Raw genomic sequence first — 17,191 nt, 5'->3', positions numbered from 1 at the left:
CAGCCAGACCCCCCCTCCCCCCCTGCCGAGGGCTGGGAGGCTGTGCCAGGAGGGACAGTGGAGCTGGACGCATGGAGGTGAGCTATCCCCTCCCCCCTCCATGGAGATGGGCTACCCTTCCCTCCCCCAGGGGAGATGAGCTACCCCCCATGCAGATGGGTCAGCTCGTCACAGAGCTGGGATACCCCCCAGACAGAGAAGGGTCACCCCCCATGGAGCTGGGTCACCCCCCCATGCAGATGGGACAGCTCCTCATAGAGGCAGGACACTCCCTTATAGAGCCAGGACCCCCCCATGCAGATAGGTCTGCTCCACATTTTGCTGGGACACCCCCCCCTGCAGATGGGACAGCTCCTCATAGAGGTAGGACACCCCCTTATAGAGCAAGGACTCCTCCTACAAAGGTATCACACCTTAGGGACACGAGTGACCTCCCATGAAGTGGGGTCACCTCCTCAGAGAGCCAGGTCACCCCCTAAGGAGCAAAGCCACCCCCTCACAGAGCCAGGTCACCCCCTAAGGAGCAAAGCCACCCCCTCACAGAGGTAAATCACCCCCTAAGGAGCAAAGCCACCCCCTCACAGAGGTAAATCACCCCCTAAGGAGCAAAGCCACCCCCCCACAGAGCCAGGTCACCCCCCAAGGAGCAAAGCAACCCCCCCACAGAGCCAGGTCACCCCCTAAGGAGCAAAGCCACCCCCCTACAGAGCCAGGTCACCCCCCAAGGAGCAAAGCCACCCCCTCACAGAGCCAGGTCACCCCCTAAGGAGCAAAGCCACCCCCCCACAGAGCCAGGTCACCCCCTAAGGAGCAAAGCCACCCCCCTACAGAGCCAGGTCACCCCCCAAGGAGCAAAGCCACCCCCTCACAGAGCCAGGTCACCCCCTAAGGAGCAAAGCCACCCCCTCACAGAGCCAGGTCACCCCCTAAAGAGCAAAGCCACCCCCTCACAGAGGTAAATCACCCCCTAAGGAGCAAAGCCACCCCCCCACAGAGCCAGGTCACCCCCTAAAGAGCAAAGCCACCCCCTCACAGAGCCAGGTCACCCCCTAAGGAGCAAAGCCACCCCCTCACAGAGCCAGGTCACCCCCTAAAGAGCAAAGCCACCCCCTCACAGAGGTAAATCACCCCCTAAGGAGCAAAGCCACCCCCCCACAGAGCCAGGTCACCCCCTAAAGAGCAAAGCCACCCCCTCACAGAGCCAGGTCACCCCCTAAAGAGCAAAGCCACCCCCTCACAGAGGTAAATCACCCCCTAAGGAGCAAAGCCCCCCCCCCACAGAGCCAGGTCACCCCCTAAAGAGCAAAGCCACCCCCTCACAGAGCCAGGTCACCCCCTAAGGAGCAAAGCCACCCCCTCACAGAGGTAAATCACCCCCTCACAGAGCCAGGTCACCTCCCCACTGATCCAGGCTACCCTCCCCAGGGCTGGGTCACCAGCAGAGCAGGAGGTCACCTCTCCATGGAGCTGGTTTGCTCCCTGTGGAGCAGGGGGGCACCACCCATAGTCTGGCTGAGAGGACCAAGGGGCAATGGGCACCAACTGGAAGCCAGGTGGAGAAGGTCACTCGGTGTGAGGATGCAGTGGAGCCCTGCAGCAGGCTGCCCAGAGAGGCTGTGGAGCCTCCTTGTGTGGACACATCCTAAACCCACCTGGGGCATCGTGCTCCTGGGGAAGCTGCTGTGGATGCCCCTGCCTGAGGAGGGTCCCTTCTAGGCATTCCGTGGTCCCTTCACAGCACCTCTGCTCCGCGGGAGACGTTTACCACTTCCAGCTCTCCTTTAACCTACAGAGAGGCAAACAAAGCTGCATCGAATCAGTTGCTCCCTAAACAAACTGATTGCTGCCCACTGACTCCAGGGCACCTCGCTGACAGGCAGCTGAATGGAAGCAAGGAGATGAAATCTAGCAGATCTTTAACGAGCCTGCTTAAGATGATTAGTGTTTAATTAGCACAGGGCAGGGGGGGTGCTCCGTGCTGAGCTGGCCCTGCCAGGGCTTTCCCTGCACTTTTGCTTCAAGGCTGCCTGCACCACGTGGCAAAGACACTGAAGAAACAAACCTCCAGTTTTAGCTTTCTATTACCTGTGTGGCTCAAAGGTCATGGTCTGGTGATTTGTCACTGTGCCTCTGCTCAGAAAGATGCAGGCTGGAGGAATCTTGGCACAGGCTCTTCATTTTGGTCTCTTTGCTTGGGCTTCTCCTGGCAACAACCAGCCTCGATGCTTGGTGGCAAACCTGTCACAGCAGTTCTCCACTCATCAGAGCCCAGGACAGCAGCCAGGAGAAGCAGCAATGTTAGAGGAAGGACTCAGCAAGCACTTAGGGTGCCTGGAGTCAGTTTAGAGCTTGGTTTTGGAGCTGAAATTGCACCAGGCGAGGGTTAGGTTGGTGACTAGGAAAGAAATTCCTTGCTGCAAGAGTGGTCAGGGGTTGGCACAGGCTGCCCAGGGAGGCAGTGGAGTCCCCAGCCCTGGAGGGGTTCAAGAAAGCTGTGGGCATGGCACTTGAGGATGGGGTAGTGGGCATGGTGGTGCTGGGCTGAAGGTTGGGCTGGGTGACCTCAGAGGTCTCTTCCAACCCCAGCAGTCCTGTGGGTCTGTGATGTGTTTGTGCACTGCAGTGGTGTGCAAGACCTCTGCTGTGAGCATGGCCTGGTCCTGCTAGGGGCTGCACACAGCTGTGATCCCCTGAGTTGGCAGCACAGCCTTTTACAGGCAGAAAGTGCTAATTAGCTCAGAATCATTAAGGGTGGGAGACACCTCCAATATCATCCAGACCAACCATCAGCCCAGCACCACCACAGCCACTAAACCCCAGGTGCCATGGCCACAGGTTTCCCAACCACCACCAGGGATGGGGACTCCACCACTTCTTTGGGCAGCCTGTGCCAATCCTTGACCACTCTGGCAGCAAAAAAATTGCTCCTAATATCCACCCTAGACCGAGGAAGTTCCAGCAGGGTCTGTTACAGCAGGACAAGGAGCGATGGCTTTAAACTAAAAGAGAGAGATTCAGTCTAGAGAGAATGAAGAAGTAATTCACAGTGAGGGTGGTGAGACACCAGCCCAGGCTGCCCAGGCAGGTGGGAGATGTCTGGAACCATAGCAGGTCAGGTTGGATCTGGCTCTAGTTGCAGGTGCCCCTGTCCTTGGCAGAGATGTTGGATTAGCTGAGCTGCAAAGTCCCACCCAACCCAGCCCAGTCTGCAGTTCTGTGAGCTGCAGCACGGTGGACAAGACACACACCAAGTGCTTGGCCTCTGGGGGATGCCACAGAGCACACATCCACCTGGGATGGGGCAGCTGAGGACACAACATCGCTCAGGATCCCACTGCTTCTGCCACTGCTTTCCTCCAACACGGAAACAGAGCATCAGGGCTCTGATGAACCACCCTGGCACGTTTGGTAGGGACACATCCTGCACCTTCTGCAGGCCCTGGGAGAAAGTCTGGATGCAGCACCCAAGGCAGAGTGACAACACAACCTTGTCACCACCTGCCAGATGCTGACCTTTTACCATCCCTGTGCTGCTCTCTGGCATCTGAAGCTGCCCAGCAGCAGAGGTCCCCACGCAAGGAACTCTGCAGAAGGCTCAGCCCCTCACCCTGACAGCTGCTCCCAGGCACTTTCCCCTGCCTCTTCCCCACCATTATGGAGGTGTCTTCCCTTGGATAATCTCCAAGCTGATCCCAAATATTCCTGATGGCAGCCTGAAAGTTCTCCACTGCATCCTCCTGGCCTTCTCACTGGGTTTTGGGCAGGCACTCACAGCCCTTCAGTCCCCTTGGCTGGATTTAAATGCCAGCTTTGTGTCTGGCTGGGAACAGCAGCCTGAGCTCCAGGCTCCTGCTCTTCCCTAGCAGCCTTTCTTCCCCCTGCCTTGATCACCCACCACATAGAAACCATCTGGCTTATAAACACAGAACCAGGACCTTCTTTGGTGTCCCTCTTGCTCCTACTGCTTCCCCTTACAGCCAGCTATGGAGCTGGAGCTGCTGTGGGGCCACGGTCTGAAGCTGAAGATGCCATGGCCTGCCTCACGTTACCCTGAGAGGTTTCCTCTTTGAAGGACACAACCTCCAAGGGCTGCATCCTACTGCTCCCTGCTGCTGTGGCTTGTAGCAGTGACTCAGGCAGGCATGGAACTGGAGATGCTCTGGGGTTGTAGCCTGGAGCCTGAGATGCTCTGGGGCCATAGCCTGGAGCCTGAGATGCTCTGGGGCCATAGCCTGGAGCCTGAGATGCTCTGGGGTCGTAGCCTGGAGCCTGAGATGCTCTGGGGTCATTGCCTGGAGCCTGAGATGCTTTGGGGTCGTAGCCTGGAGCCAGAGATGCTCTGGGGCCGTAGCCTGGAGCCTGAGATGCTGTGGGGTCGTTGCCTGGAGCCAGAGATGCTCTGGGGTCATTGCCTGGAGCCTGAGATGCTCTGGGGTCATTGCCTGGAGCCTGAGATGCTCTGGGGCCATAGCCTGGAGCCTGATATGCTCTGGGGTCGTAGCCTGGAGCCAGAGATGCTCTGGGGTCGTAGCCTGGAGCCAGAGATGCTCTGGGGTCATTGCCTGGAGCCTGAGATGCTCTGGGGTCATTGCCTGGAGCCTGAGATGCTCTGGGGTCATTGCCTGGAGCCTGAGATGCTCTGGGGTCATTGCCTGGAGCCTGAGATGCTCTGGGGTCGTAGCCTGGAGCCTGAGATGCTCTGGGGCCACAGATAGAAGCTGAAGGTGCCAGAGACATTTCTGCCCTCCAGAGAGTGCCAAGAGTTGCATCTGCTTGAAGGAATAAGCACAGCAACAAAAGAGAGAGAGAAACTGCTTCTTCAAGCAGTGGTTTGAACCTGGGCAGATGAATTACCCCATGCCAGGAGCCAACATGCTCCATGCTCACTGTGCTGACATCTCCAGCCCGTTACCGACGCCGTATGCCAAGGCTCATCAGCCTCACCTCACCAGAGATCAGCTCCAGCCAGAGCAACATGGCTTGGAGCTGCTTTGAAGCACAGTGTGCTGGAGGGCAGCTCTGAGGTAGGGTGGCATGCCATGTCTCATCAGCTCCTGCCCCTGCACCCAGGGTGGCGTGGCTGGAACACGATCCTGTGCAGCCACAGCTTCGGGTGCCAGTGACAACAAAGGGCTTGGAGAGGCACAGGGCTGGGTCTGGGGATGCTGAGCAGGGATTGCCTCATGCTCCTGCACACAGGTCAGTCCTCACCCCAGAGGCATAAATACCTGGGGGGGTTGCTGGACTGAAAGAGGCATGAGAGGAGCTGGAGGAACCGTGGTGGGGATAGTGCAGCACTTTCTGCTATGGCCTTGGAAAGACATCTCCTAGACACCTTCAGCACTGGTGACCCTTGTAAGGTTGCCAGGAGCTGTGCAGGGCAAGGTGCTCCCCATACAGAAGCTGTGGTGAGTGGGGGAAATGGGACAAAGCTGGAAATGGGGAGATTCAGCCTGGATGTTAGCAAGAAGTTCTTCAGCATGAGGGTGCTGAGAGCCTGGAAGGGGTTGCCCAGGGAAGCCTCATCCCTGGAGGTGTTTAAGGCCAGGCTGGATGAGGCTGTGGGCAGCCTGCTCTAGTGTGAGGTGTCCCTGGGCATGGCAGGGGGGTTGGAACTGGCTGCTCCTTGTGGTCCCTTCCAGCTCTGACTGGTGCTAGGATTCTATGAATCACCCTGATCCACTATTCCCACCCTTTGTGAGCCCTTCTGCTAACTCAGAAGGCTCAGCTACAAACCTGAAGCATGCAGGGCCTGCAGCCTCTGTGGTTCAGCACACCAACACATTTGCTAAGATGCTAAAGCTCCATCTTCAGCCTCCTCAGGCTCTTTTGGCCTCGTGTCCTCTCCTGGATCAGCTCCTCTTGATGCTGATCCTGGCTCGCTGCGTAATCTTCAGGAAGCAGCTTAGTGCCAGAAAGCAATGGCTGGAGGAAAAGCAGCAAGAAAGGCTGGCATCAAAGAGCAGAGTCCCACGCAGAAGGGCTCAGCACCAACCCACCCTTCCCCCCCTGGAGAGCACACATGGCAGGCAGCCCTTCCCCTGGACCTGTGCCCACAGCAGACTCCAGCTCCTTTTGCTGTTGTTCCCTGCCCAAGAACTCTTCCCAACGCCCTGGAGTGGGGAAGAGATCACTTCGTGGAGCTGAGGCTCAACCCTGCAAAAGGAGGGGTGGAAAGGTGAGGAGGGAGGGCACTGCCAGGTCCTGCAGCTGGTGAGCAAACACCTGGAGCTGTGTGGGTTTGCATGGCAGAGCTCTCCTTGCCAGGCTGCCTGGTAGACACCACAGTGCGTGGAAAGAGCCTTCTGGGACTCACTGGGGAGAGCAGTGGAAGGAAGGAAGGGATTTGGAAGGAATTAAGAAGGAAGGAAAGAAGGAATTCAGAAGGAAGGAATTCAGAAGGGATTCAGAAGGAGGGAATAAAGGAAGGAAGGAATTCAGAAGGAAGGAAGGAATTCAGAAGGAAGGAAGGAAGGCAGGAAGGAAGGAAGGCAGGAAGGAAGGAAGGAAGGAAGGCAGGAAGGAAGGAAGGAAGGAAGGCAGGAAGGAAGGCAGGAAGGAAGAAAGGAAGGAAGAAAGGAAGGAAGAAAGGAAGGAAGAAAGGAAGGAAGAAAGGAAGGAAGAAAGGAAGGAAGAAAGGAAGGAAGAAAGGAAGGAAGAAAGGAAGGAAGAAAGGAAGGAAGAAAGGAAGGAAGAAAGGAAGGAAGAAAGGAAGGAAGAAAGGAAGGAAGAAAGGAAGGAAGAAAGAATTCAGAAAGGATTTGGAAGGAATTCAGAAGGGATTTGGAAGGAAAGAAGAAGTTCAGAAGGAATTCAGAAGGAATTTAGAAGGAATGAATAAAGGAAGGAAGGAAGAAAGGAAGGAATTTGGAAGGAAGGAAGGAAGGAAGGAAGGAAGGAAGGAAGGAAGGAAGGAAGGAAGGAAGGAAGGAAGGAAGGAAGGAAGGAAGGAATTTGGAAGGAAGGAAGGAAGGAAGGAAGGAAGGAAGGAAGGAAGGAAGGAAGGAAGGAAGGAAGGAAGGAAGGAAGGAAGGAAGGAAGGAAGGAAGGTTGGTTTGGCAGCATCACCCAGAGGTGACCACAGGATGCAGCACTGACAGAGCCTGGGCTCCTGGGCTGGCAGCTGCTGGGAAGAGCCATGCTGGTGACAGGACTGGAGCAGGCTCTGCCATGCCTCTCCTGCCCAGCAAGGCTGGAGCAGGGTTGCTGCTGCCTGGAGATCTCCAGCAGGGACACATGGATCTGTGCACAGTGCGTGGAGCTGGGTAGTGCAAAGCCACTTTATTTCGGGTGGTTTTATTGGCAGGGGAGTGGGAGTGCAATACAATTTTAGCCACTCTGATGTCTCCATCTCCCTTCCATCCCACCTCCATTGCCTGAGAAGGTTTTTTCCTGCAGATGACACCACTGCACGAGGGACTTGCTGTACCTGAGATGGTACAAGATTAGCTGGATGGCCTTGCTGAGCAAGGGCAGGAGTGGGCAGGGCTGGCTGAGCTGCTGAGTCTGAGTCTCCACCAGCAGCAGCAGCAGCCCTGGCCTCAAAAGCTGCAGGTGGCAGGATCCCCTTGCACGTGGATCTCAAGGACCAGTGCCGGGCCCAGGCCTGTTCAATCTCCTTACTGATGATCTGGACCAGGGGATTGAGTCCAGCATCAGTAAGTTTGCAGGCAACACCAAGCTAGGAGCAGCTGTGGAGCTGTTGGAGGGTAGCAGAACCCTGTAGAGGGACCTGGCCAGGCTGGATGGGTGGGCAGAGGCCAAGGGGATGAGACTGAACATGGCCAAGTGCAGGGTTCTGCACTTTGGCCACAACAACCCCAAGCAGCACTAGAGGCTGGGGCCAGAGTGGCTGAGAGCAGCCAGGCAGAGAGGGAGCTGGGGGTGCTGGGAGAGAGGAGCTGCAGAGGAGGCAGCAGTGCCCAGGTGGGCAGCAGAGCCAATGGCATCCTGGGCTGGCTCAGGAGCAGTGTGGGCAGCAGCACAAGGGAGGTTCTTGTGCCCCTGTGCTCAGCACTGCTCAGGACACCCCTTGAGTGCTGTGTCCAGTGCTGGGCTCCTGAATTGCAGAGAGATGTTGAGGTGCTGGAAGGTGTTTGGAGCAGGGCAGCAAGGCTGGGGAGGGGCCTGGAGCACAGCCCTGTGAGGAGAGGCTGAGGGAGCTGGGGGGGTGCAGCCTGCAGCAGAGGAGGCTCAGGGCAGAGCTCATTGCTGTCTGCAGCTGCCTGCAGGGAGGCTGTAGCCAGGTGGGGTTGGGCTCTGCTGCCAGGCAGCCAGCAACAGAGCAAGGGGACACAGCCTCAAGCTGTGCCAGGGCAGGTCTAGGCTGGATGTGAGGAGGAAGTTGTTGTCAGAGAGAGTGATTGGCATTGGAATGGGCTGCCCAGGGAGGTGGTGGAGTCTCTGTGGCTGGAGGTGTTGAAGCCAAGCCTGGCTGGGGCACTTAGTGCCATGGTCTGGTTGGATGGGCAGGGCTGGGTGCTAGGTTGTGCTGGCTGAGCTTGGAGCTCTCTTCCAACCTGCCTGATTCTCTGATTCTATGGCCAGACTCAAGAGGAGCCAAGATCCACATGGAGCTCAGCTGGGATGAACTGGGGCATGAAGAAGGGTGCACACCACACCATCAGCTGCAGGGAGCCCAGCTCCTGGGCACGAGCAGGGCCAGCAGGCAGCCTCTGTGGGCATTTCAGAAAGCTCCTGTTGAAGATCAGAGGCAGTCCCCAAAAACTACTGAGTCTGAGGCCACTGCTCAGCTCTGCTCCACTTCTCCAAGCTCACACAAATCTCTCCCACCTCCCACTGGCACCATCCACTGGATCACCCAACCTGGTACCAACAGACCCTGCGAAGGCTTTTGTCTCTTCCTGTCCCTCTCAGATATTTTGGGTGGTTGTGACAATCTCTCCTGTTTATGTAACAAAGCCAGAGCCCAGTGTTTGTGACACCATATCCATGGTAACCCTAATATAGCATGCACAGGCAACTCCATCTCATTAGGTGCCTCAGCTGCAGCAGCACTGGGGAGGGAATTTCTTTGGGAAGCATGAGGAGCCATGCACAGGCAGCTTGGTGGGAGGAGGTCTGGCTGCCCATGTGGACACAGCACCTCCCAAAGAGCAAATGATCATAGAGTCATAGAATCCAGCAGGTTGGCAGAGAGCTCCAAGCTCAGCCAGCACAACCTAGCACCCAGCCCTGCCCAACCAACCAGACCATGGCACTAAGTGCCCCAGTCAGGATTAGCTGCAACACCTCCAGGCACAGCAACTCCACTACCTCCCTGGGCAGCCCATTCCAATGCCAATCACTCTCTCTGCCAACAACTTCCTCCTAACATCCAACCTAGACCTGCCCTGGCACAGCTTGAGGCTGTGTCCCCTTGTTCTGGTGCTGGCTGCCTGGCAGCAGAGCCCAACCCCACCTGGCTACAGCCTCCCTGCAGACAGCTGTAGAATCAAGTCCCACACAACAGATCCATTGGCCCTGCCATGGGCTGCAGTGTTCCAGCATCACCTTCAGTCCCTGGTGACCCCTGTAAGGTTGCCAGGAGCTTTGCAAGGCAAAGGGCTTCCATGTCAAGAAGTTGTGGTGAGTAGGGGGAATGGAACAGAGGTGGAAATGGGGAGATTCAGACTGGATGTTAGGAAGAAGTTGTTTGCAGTGAGGGTGGTGAGAGACTGGCACAGGTTGAGGGTGGTGAGACCCTGGCACAGGTTTCCCAGGGAGGTGTTCAGGACCAGCTTGGATGAGGCCTTGAGCAACCTGTTCTAGTGGGAGCTGTCCCTGCCTGTGTGCAGGGGTGGGCAGAACTGGATGATCCTTGAGGTCCCTTCCAACCTAAACCATTCCATGGTTCTATGCAAACAATTCCAAGGCTCCCTGACTTTAAAAGGGCAAAGTTCTCCCCTCCTTGGTGCACTCATTGAATGGCTCCTGTGAGCCATGGGCTGGCCCAGACTCTGCAGCTCAGGCATGAAGGGTGAGATCTGGATCTACCCAGGGAAGCTGCACACAGCATCACTCAGGGCAGGGGTCCCTGGGACCCTCTACACAACCCCATGAGCATTTCCCACACCTGTCAGCCCTCTCTACACCCTTCTCATCCCACGTGGGGTCCAGCTGGAGTCAGACACTGCCTAACCTCATCAGCACGCAGGCAAATTCGATCCTGGTGCTGGCTGGATGTGGATGGGGGCTGTGAATGGCAGAGCCCCCAGGGCACCCAGAGCTGCACCAGCAGACATTGAGCTTCCCTTCCCTCCCTGCCCTCACCCAAATTGAATTTCCATTTCTGTTAGTGGCAATGGATTATAGCTGGAGGGGGGGGGGTTGCTGCCTGCTTCAATCCCTCATTTGGTGTATCAATTGTGTCTAAACCTACTTACCTGTAAGCCAGGCTCTGTTCCTGCCCATGGAGGCAGCTGCTTCCTCGACCTCCTCACCACAAATGTCAGGCACTGCTGCTTTCAGGGCTCTGGAAACTGAACTTTATCTGTCTTCAGGGCTGGAACTGCAGCCAGAGTTATCAGTGGCAATGAAAAGCCTCCAGAGTCACATCAGCAGGAGGGTTTGGACGTGCAGCTCTGCAGAGGACAGGACCAGCAACACTCAGTGAGGGTTAACCCCAGAATCTCAGCATGATGAGGTTGGAAGGGACCTCTGGAGATCATCCTTAAAGACTTTAAAGATCATCTAGTTCCACCCCTGCTGCCATGGGTGCATGGCACCATGAGCAACCACTAAGATCTGGTTGCTGAAAGGCTCATCCAGCCTGGTAGAGTCATGGAGTCACAGCATCAAAGAATCATGGAGTCACAGCATCACAGAGTCACAGCATCACAGAGTCATGGAGTCACAGCATCACAGAGTCACAGCATCACAGAGTCATGGAGTCACAGCATCACAGAGTCATGGAGTCACAGCATCACAGAGTCACAGCATCACAGAGTCATGGAGTCACAGCATCACAGAGTCACAGTATCACAGCATCACGGAGTCACAGCATCACAGAGTCATGGAGTCACAGCATCACAGAGTCACAGCATCACAGAGTCATGGAGTCACAGCATCACAGAGTCACAGCATCACAGCATCATAGAGTCACAGCATCACAGCGTCACAGCATCACAGAGTCATAGACTCATAGACTCAAAGTCACAGAATCACAGAATCTTAGAATCAGTCAGGGTTGGAAGGGACCACAAGGAGCAGGCAGTGCCAACCTCCCTGCCATGCCCAGGGATACCCTACCCTAGAGCAGGCTGCACACAGCCTCAGCCAGCCTGGCCTCAAACACTTCCAGCCATGGGGCCTCAACCACTTCCCTGGGCAACCCATTCCAGCCTCTCACCACCCTCATGCTGAAGAACTTCTTCCTAACATCCAGTCTGAATCTCCCCATTTTCATCTTTGCTCCATTCCCCCCAGTCCTGTCACTTTCTGACAGCCTAAAAGGTCCCTTCCAAGCTTTCTTATAGGCCCCTTAAGATACTGAAAGGCCACAAGAAGGTCACCTGAGAGCCTTCTCCTCTCCAGACTTAACAGCCTCTGGTCTTAAACACTCCCAGGGATAATGCATCCACAACTTCCCAGGTATCCTTAACTCTTTTCTGCTGGGGAGATCTGAGAGGCTCTACCTTTGGTGTGTGGGGACATCTGAGTCTCACCTCCAGCACAGGATGCTCCCACTGCCACAAGGGGCAATGGGTGGAAGCTGAGGCAGAGGAGGTTCCATGTGAATCTGAGGAGGAATCTTTTCCTTAAGAGGGTGACAGAGCCCTGGCACAGGCTGCCCAGGGGGGCTGTGGAGTCTCCCTCTTGGAGATAGTCTGGATGTGTTCCTGTGTGATCTGCCCTGGGTGATCTCATTGCTGTCTGCAGCTGCCTGCAGGGAGGCTGTAGCCAGGTGGGGTTGGGCTCTGCTGCCAGGCAGCCAGGGACAGAAGAAGGGGACACAGCCTCAAGCTGTGGCAGGGCAGGTCTAGGCTGGATGTTAGGAGGAAATTGTTGTCAGAGAGAGTGATTGGCATTGGAATGGGCTGCCCAGGGAGGTGGTGGAGTCTTTGTGCCTGGAGGTGTTGCAGCTAATGCTGGCTGGGGCACTTAGTGCCATGGTGTGGTTGGTTGGGCAGGGCTGGGTGCTAGGTTGTGCTGGCTGAGCTTGGAGCTCTCTTCCAACCTGCTTGGCTCTCTGATCCTGCTCTGGCAGGGAGGCTGGACCAGATGACCTCATGAGCTGGGCTGCATGACCTGCCCTAGGTGATCCTACTTTGGCAGGGGGAGGTTGGTACTTGATGATCTCCAGAGGTCACCTCCAAGCCCTACCATTTTGTGGCTCCAAAGCTGCTGCTGCTGCTCTGCCTTCAAGGAGGAGGCTGAACCCTTGAACCCACAGCTGGCATCCCACAGCTGACATCCCACAGCCTTCCCAGCAGCCATCTTAGGGGATCTACTCTGCATCAGCCTTGGAGGGGTTGAAGTTTTGGTGTCAGGGAGGTGACAGCTCTGCAGCTCATTGAAGTCTTGAATTCCACAGCCTGAGCACGGAGTGCAGAGCTGGATCCCTGCTCCTCGCCTGGGTTTGTGAGTGACAGCTGGGGAGGGACAGAAAGGAGCAGAGAGACCAGACAGAATTTTCCCCTCTTTAACTAAATTCTCCCTGCTTATCTGCAAGGTTCAGCTGTTTGCAGCCTGACCTGCCCCTGCTCTGCTGTGCCACTGCAAATTCCTCCTGCACAGGAAGGCTCAGGAGCTCCACTTGCACATGCCAGCAGCCTGGGGCTTCATCTCTCCTAGCTGAACTCGTTAGCTAAAGGCTCCCTCCCACCCTCCGGGGAGCATCCTCCTGCCACGCTGGCACCTCAGGGGAGGCACAGCCAAGGGAGGAGGAGCAGGGGGTGAGGCTGTGTCAGAAACGGGGGGGAAGCAAAAATCTGCTCTCAGGGCCTTTTGTAAGGCAGCAGACACCTACCTGAGCAGCCAGGCCTGGAGGGTGAGGGACAGCCACCTGATGCCTTCAGGCAGGGATGCAGCACAGCCTGTCCAGGAGGAGCCTCAGGCAAAGGCTGGGACACTGCTGTCCTCTTCAGGAAGAGCCTTGGATGGGTTGAGAGGCAGAACCAGCTCCTCAGGCAGGGAGTCCAGGGAGTGCAGGGGTTCAGCTCACACCTCTGGAGCCACAGGACCATAGAACAATAGAAACATGGAGTCAGAGAACCACAGAACCATGGAGTCAGAGAACCACAGAACCATGGAGTCAGAGAACCATGGAGTCAGAGAACCATGGAGTCAGAGAACCATGGAGTCAGAGAACCATGGAGTCAGAGAACCATGGAGTCAGAGAACCATGGAGTCAGAGAACCATGGAGTCACAGAGCCATGGAGTCACAGAGCCATGGAGTCACAGAGCCATGGAGTCAGAGAACCATGGAGTCAGAGAACCATGGAGTCAGAGAACCATGGAGTCAGAGAACCATGGAGTCACAGAGCCATGGAGTCACAGAACCATGGAGTCACAGAACCATAGAACCATGGAGTCAGCTCTGGGCTGTGCCTGCCTGGGGAGAGCTCAGCTTTGGGCTGTGCCTGCCTGGGAGAGCTCAGCTTTGGGCTGTGCCTGCCTGGGGAGAGCTCAGCTCTGGGCTGTGCCTGCCTGGGGAGAGCTCAGCTCTGGGCTGTGCCTGCCTGGGGAGAGCTCAGCTCTGGGCTGTGCCTGCCTGGGGAGAGCTCAGCTCTGGGCTGAGCCTGCCTGGGGAGAGCTCAGCTCTGGGCTGAGCCTGCCTGGGGAGAGCTCAGCTCTGGGCTGTGCCTGCCTGGGGAGAGCTCAGCTCTGGGCTGTGCCTGCCTGGGGAGAGCTCAGCTCTGGGCTGTGCCTGCCTGGGAAGAGCTCAGCTCTGGGCTGAGCCTGCCTGGGGAGAGCTCAGCTCTGGGCTGAGCCTGCCTGGGGAGAGCTCAGCTCTGGGCTGTGCCTGCCTGGGGAGAGCTCAGCTCTGGGCTGTGCCTGCCTGGGGAGAGCTCAGCTCTGGGCTGTGCCTGCCTGGGGAGAGCTCAGCTTGCTCTCTCTGTCTGCTTTGGCTTTCTGCCTGGTGCTGCTGGATGAGAGCACCCCCCCGAGCAGCAGGGTGACCCCACAAGGAGAGGCACTGGGGATCAATGGCCTGAGCAGCGGCTGCAGAGGACAGGCAAACCTCCTCCGATTCAGCATCGAGCTGCAGCCGGTGATGATTCACTAGAAGCAGCCGAGCCCTGAGCTGCATCCACTGCCTCTCGTTACACGGGGGGCTGGGAAACGCCGACCTGGCCCCGTGACATTGCCGCAAGGAGCACGAGTGAAACCCGAGCCGCAGAGGGGACTCCGCGGGCGAGGGCATCGCTTGGCACTCAGAGACTCCGAGCCCTGCAGCGAGGCAAGAGCTGTGGCAAGAGCTGCAGGCAGCTCACCAGAACCCAACGCATCTGGAACAGCCTGCAGCCAGGCTCAAAGCACCTTAACTAACGCGGGGAGGGAGAGGGAGAGGGGAGAGGGGAGAGGGGAGAAGAGGGAGAGGGAGAGGGGAGAAGAGGGAGAGGGGAGAAGAGGGAGAGGGGAGAAGAGGGAGAGGGGAGAAGAGGGAGAGGGGAGAAGAGGGAGAGGGGAGAAGAGGGAGAGGGGAGAAGAGGGAGAGGGGAGAAGAGGGAGAGGGGAGAAGAGGGAGAGGGGAGAAGAGGGAGAGGGGAGAAGAGGGAGAGGGGAGAAGAGGGAGAGGGGAGAAGAGGGAGAGGGGAGAAGAGGGAGAGGGAGAGGGGAGAAGAGGGAGAGGGAGAGGGGAGAAGAGGGAGAGGGAGAGGGGAGAAGAGGGAGAGGGAGAGGGGAGAAGAGGGAGAGGGAGAGGGGAGAAGAGGGAGAGGGAGAGGGGAGAAGAGGGAGACGGAGAGGGAGAGGGGAGAAGAGGGAGAAGGAGAGGGGAGAAGAGGGAGAGGAGAGGAGAGGGAGAGGGAGAGGGAGAGGGAGAGGGAGAGGGAGAGGGGAGAAGAGGGAGAGGGAGAGGGGAGGAGAGGGAGAGGGAGAGGGGAGGAGAGCCAAAAGGTATCTTTAGAGCGCAGGAGGTGGCAGCTGCTGGGGAAGCAAAGAGCTAACAAACACCGAACACCTCCGAGGGTTCCAGGTAAGGAGAAGCTTCAGTGGGAGGCACATTTAGGTGGGGAAGAAGCTGGGCATTGCATGGGCATCCTTGTAAGGCCCTGCAGCCTTGTCCTGGAGGTGTGATGGGGCTCTGAGCGACCTGATCCAGCTGAAGATGTCCCTTCGAGGAGGGGGTGGGATTAGATGACCTCCAGAGGTCCCTTCCAGCCCTTCACATTCTGTGCCTCTGTGCTACAACTACTATGAAGAGGCTAAAACAATGAGTGAAGGCTGAGATGGGCAGAAAGCAGCCATGGCCCAGCCACACTGTCCCTAGCTGAGCCATCAGCCTGCCTCTCTGGGGCAGGAAGCATCATTGCCCCTAGCCAAAACCATGGGAAGGAGCTGCTGTGACCCCCCCCCCCACCCCCACGAGGCTCCAGCAAACGACAGCAGAGTCAGCTCAGAGGGGGCTGGTTTGAAATCCAGCAGCAACTAAAGGATCACTGCAGGGCTCTGGATCACTCAGCTCAGCTTTTAGCAGCATCTCATGCAAATGTGGCCCCAGGGAGGTCAGCCTCTGTCAACAAACAAACACAGAGACAGCTCCATGGGCTTGGTGCCATCGGTGAGGTGCCCAGGAGGCAATGTGCAGCTGGATGGATCTCTGCCCAGACCTTGGCACAGGCTGGGCACGTTGCAGGGGGGCTGGGGGCAGATGAGGGATCTCCTGGCTGTGCTTGGCTCAGCTTGTCTGCAAGCCACCCTCCTGTGTGGTTGGTGCAGGGATCACAGAGTGCCAGTTCCAGGGACTCCAAGCATCATCTGGGCCAACCTCACGTCATAGGCGAGGTGAAATCAGCTGCCCCAGCACCCACAGAATCACAGAATAGAATCAGGCAGGCTGGCAGAGAGCTCCAAGCTCAGCCAGCACAACCTAGCACCCAGCCCTGCCCAACCAACCAGACCATGGCACTAAGTGCCCCAGCCAGGCTTGGCTTCAACACCTCCAGGCACAAACACTCCACCACCTCCCAGGGCAGCCCATTCCAATGCCAATCACTCTCTCTGACAACAACTTCCTCCTCACATCCAGCCTAGACCTGCCCTGGCACAGCTTCAGGCTGTGTCCCCTTGCTCTGTCTCTGGCTGCCTGGCAGCAGAGCCCAACCCCACCTAGCTACAGCCTCCCTGCAGGCAGCTGCAGGCAGCAATGAGCTCTGCCCTGAGCCTCCTCTGCTGCAGGCTGCACACCCCCAGCTCCCTCAGCCTCTCCTCACAGGGCTGTGCTCCAGGCCCCTCCCCAGCCTTGCTGCCCTTCTCCAAACACCTTCCAGCACCTCAACATCTCTCTGCAATTCAGGAGCCCACAATTGGACACAGCACTCAAGGTGTGGCCTGAGCAGTGCTGAGCACAGGGGCACAAGAACCTCCCTTGTGCTGCTGCCCACACTGCTCCTGAGCCAGCCCAGGATGCCACTGGCTCTGCTGCCCACCTGGGCACACTACTGCCTCCTCTGCAGCTCCTCTCTCCCAGCACCCCCAGGGCCCTGCCAAACTGAGACTTAAAACTGCCCAAAGTAGGGGCAGCCATGGAGGTAGCCTCAGCCTGTGCCTCACAAAGCCTGGGAAGGGAGCAGGGTTGGCATTCTGGGGCTATCTGGCAGCAGACCCCAGGCTTTGCTCCCCCCCAAGTCTGGCCACCTTTTGGCTGCTGTGACTCCAAGCTGTGGGTCATGGAGACCTGTGGCTGGCATTGTTCCTGGAGCCACCCTGGGGCTTCTGCCTGGCAGAGCAGAGGCAGGAACCAGCTGCAGCGCTGGGCCAGAGGCTCCTCAGGCAGGGCAGAGCATGTCCAGGAAGGGCTCAGCCAGAGCCACTTAGGAACAAACAGCTCTTTGCAGCCACCAAGCAAGATTGAAGAGCAAATAACATCAGCCCAGTCGAATTCAATTGCTATTGATGATGTCCATGTGCAATTAGAGGCAATTAAGGGGAGGCAGCCAATGACAAGTGTTTGGCCAGAAGGTGGTAGGGAGGGGTGGTGGCAGGGGGGGGGTCAATGCACCAAGCCAATTTCCCAACAGCCAA

The sequence above is a fragment of the Pogoniulus pusillus genome, chromosome 35, assembly GCF_015220805.1.
Source record: "Pogoniulus pusillus isolate bPogPus1 chromosome 35, bPogPus1.pri, whole genome shotgun sequence".
NCBI classification, from domain to species: domain Eukaryota; kingdom Metazoa; phylum Chordata; class Aves; order Piciformes; family Lybiidae; genus Pogoniulus; species Pogoniulus pusillus.
This window is presented reverse-complemented; position numbering follows the sequence as displayed.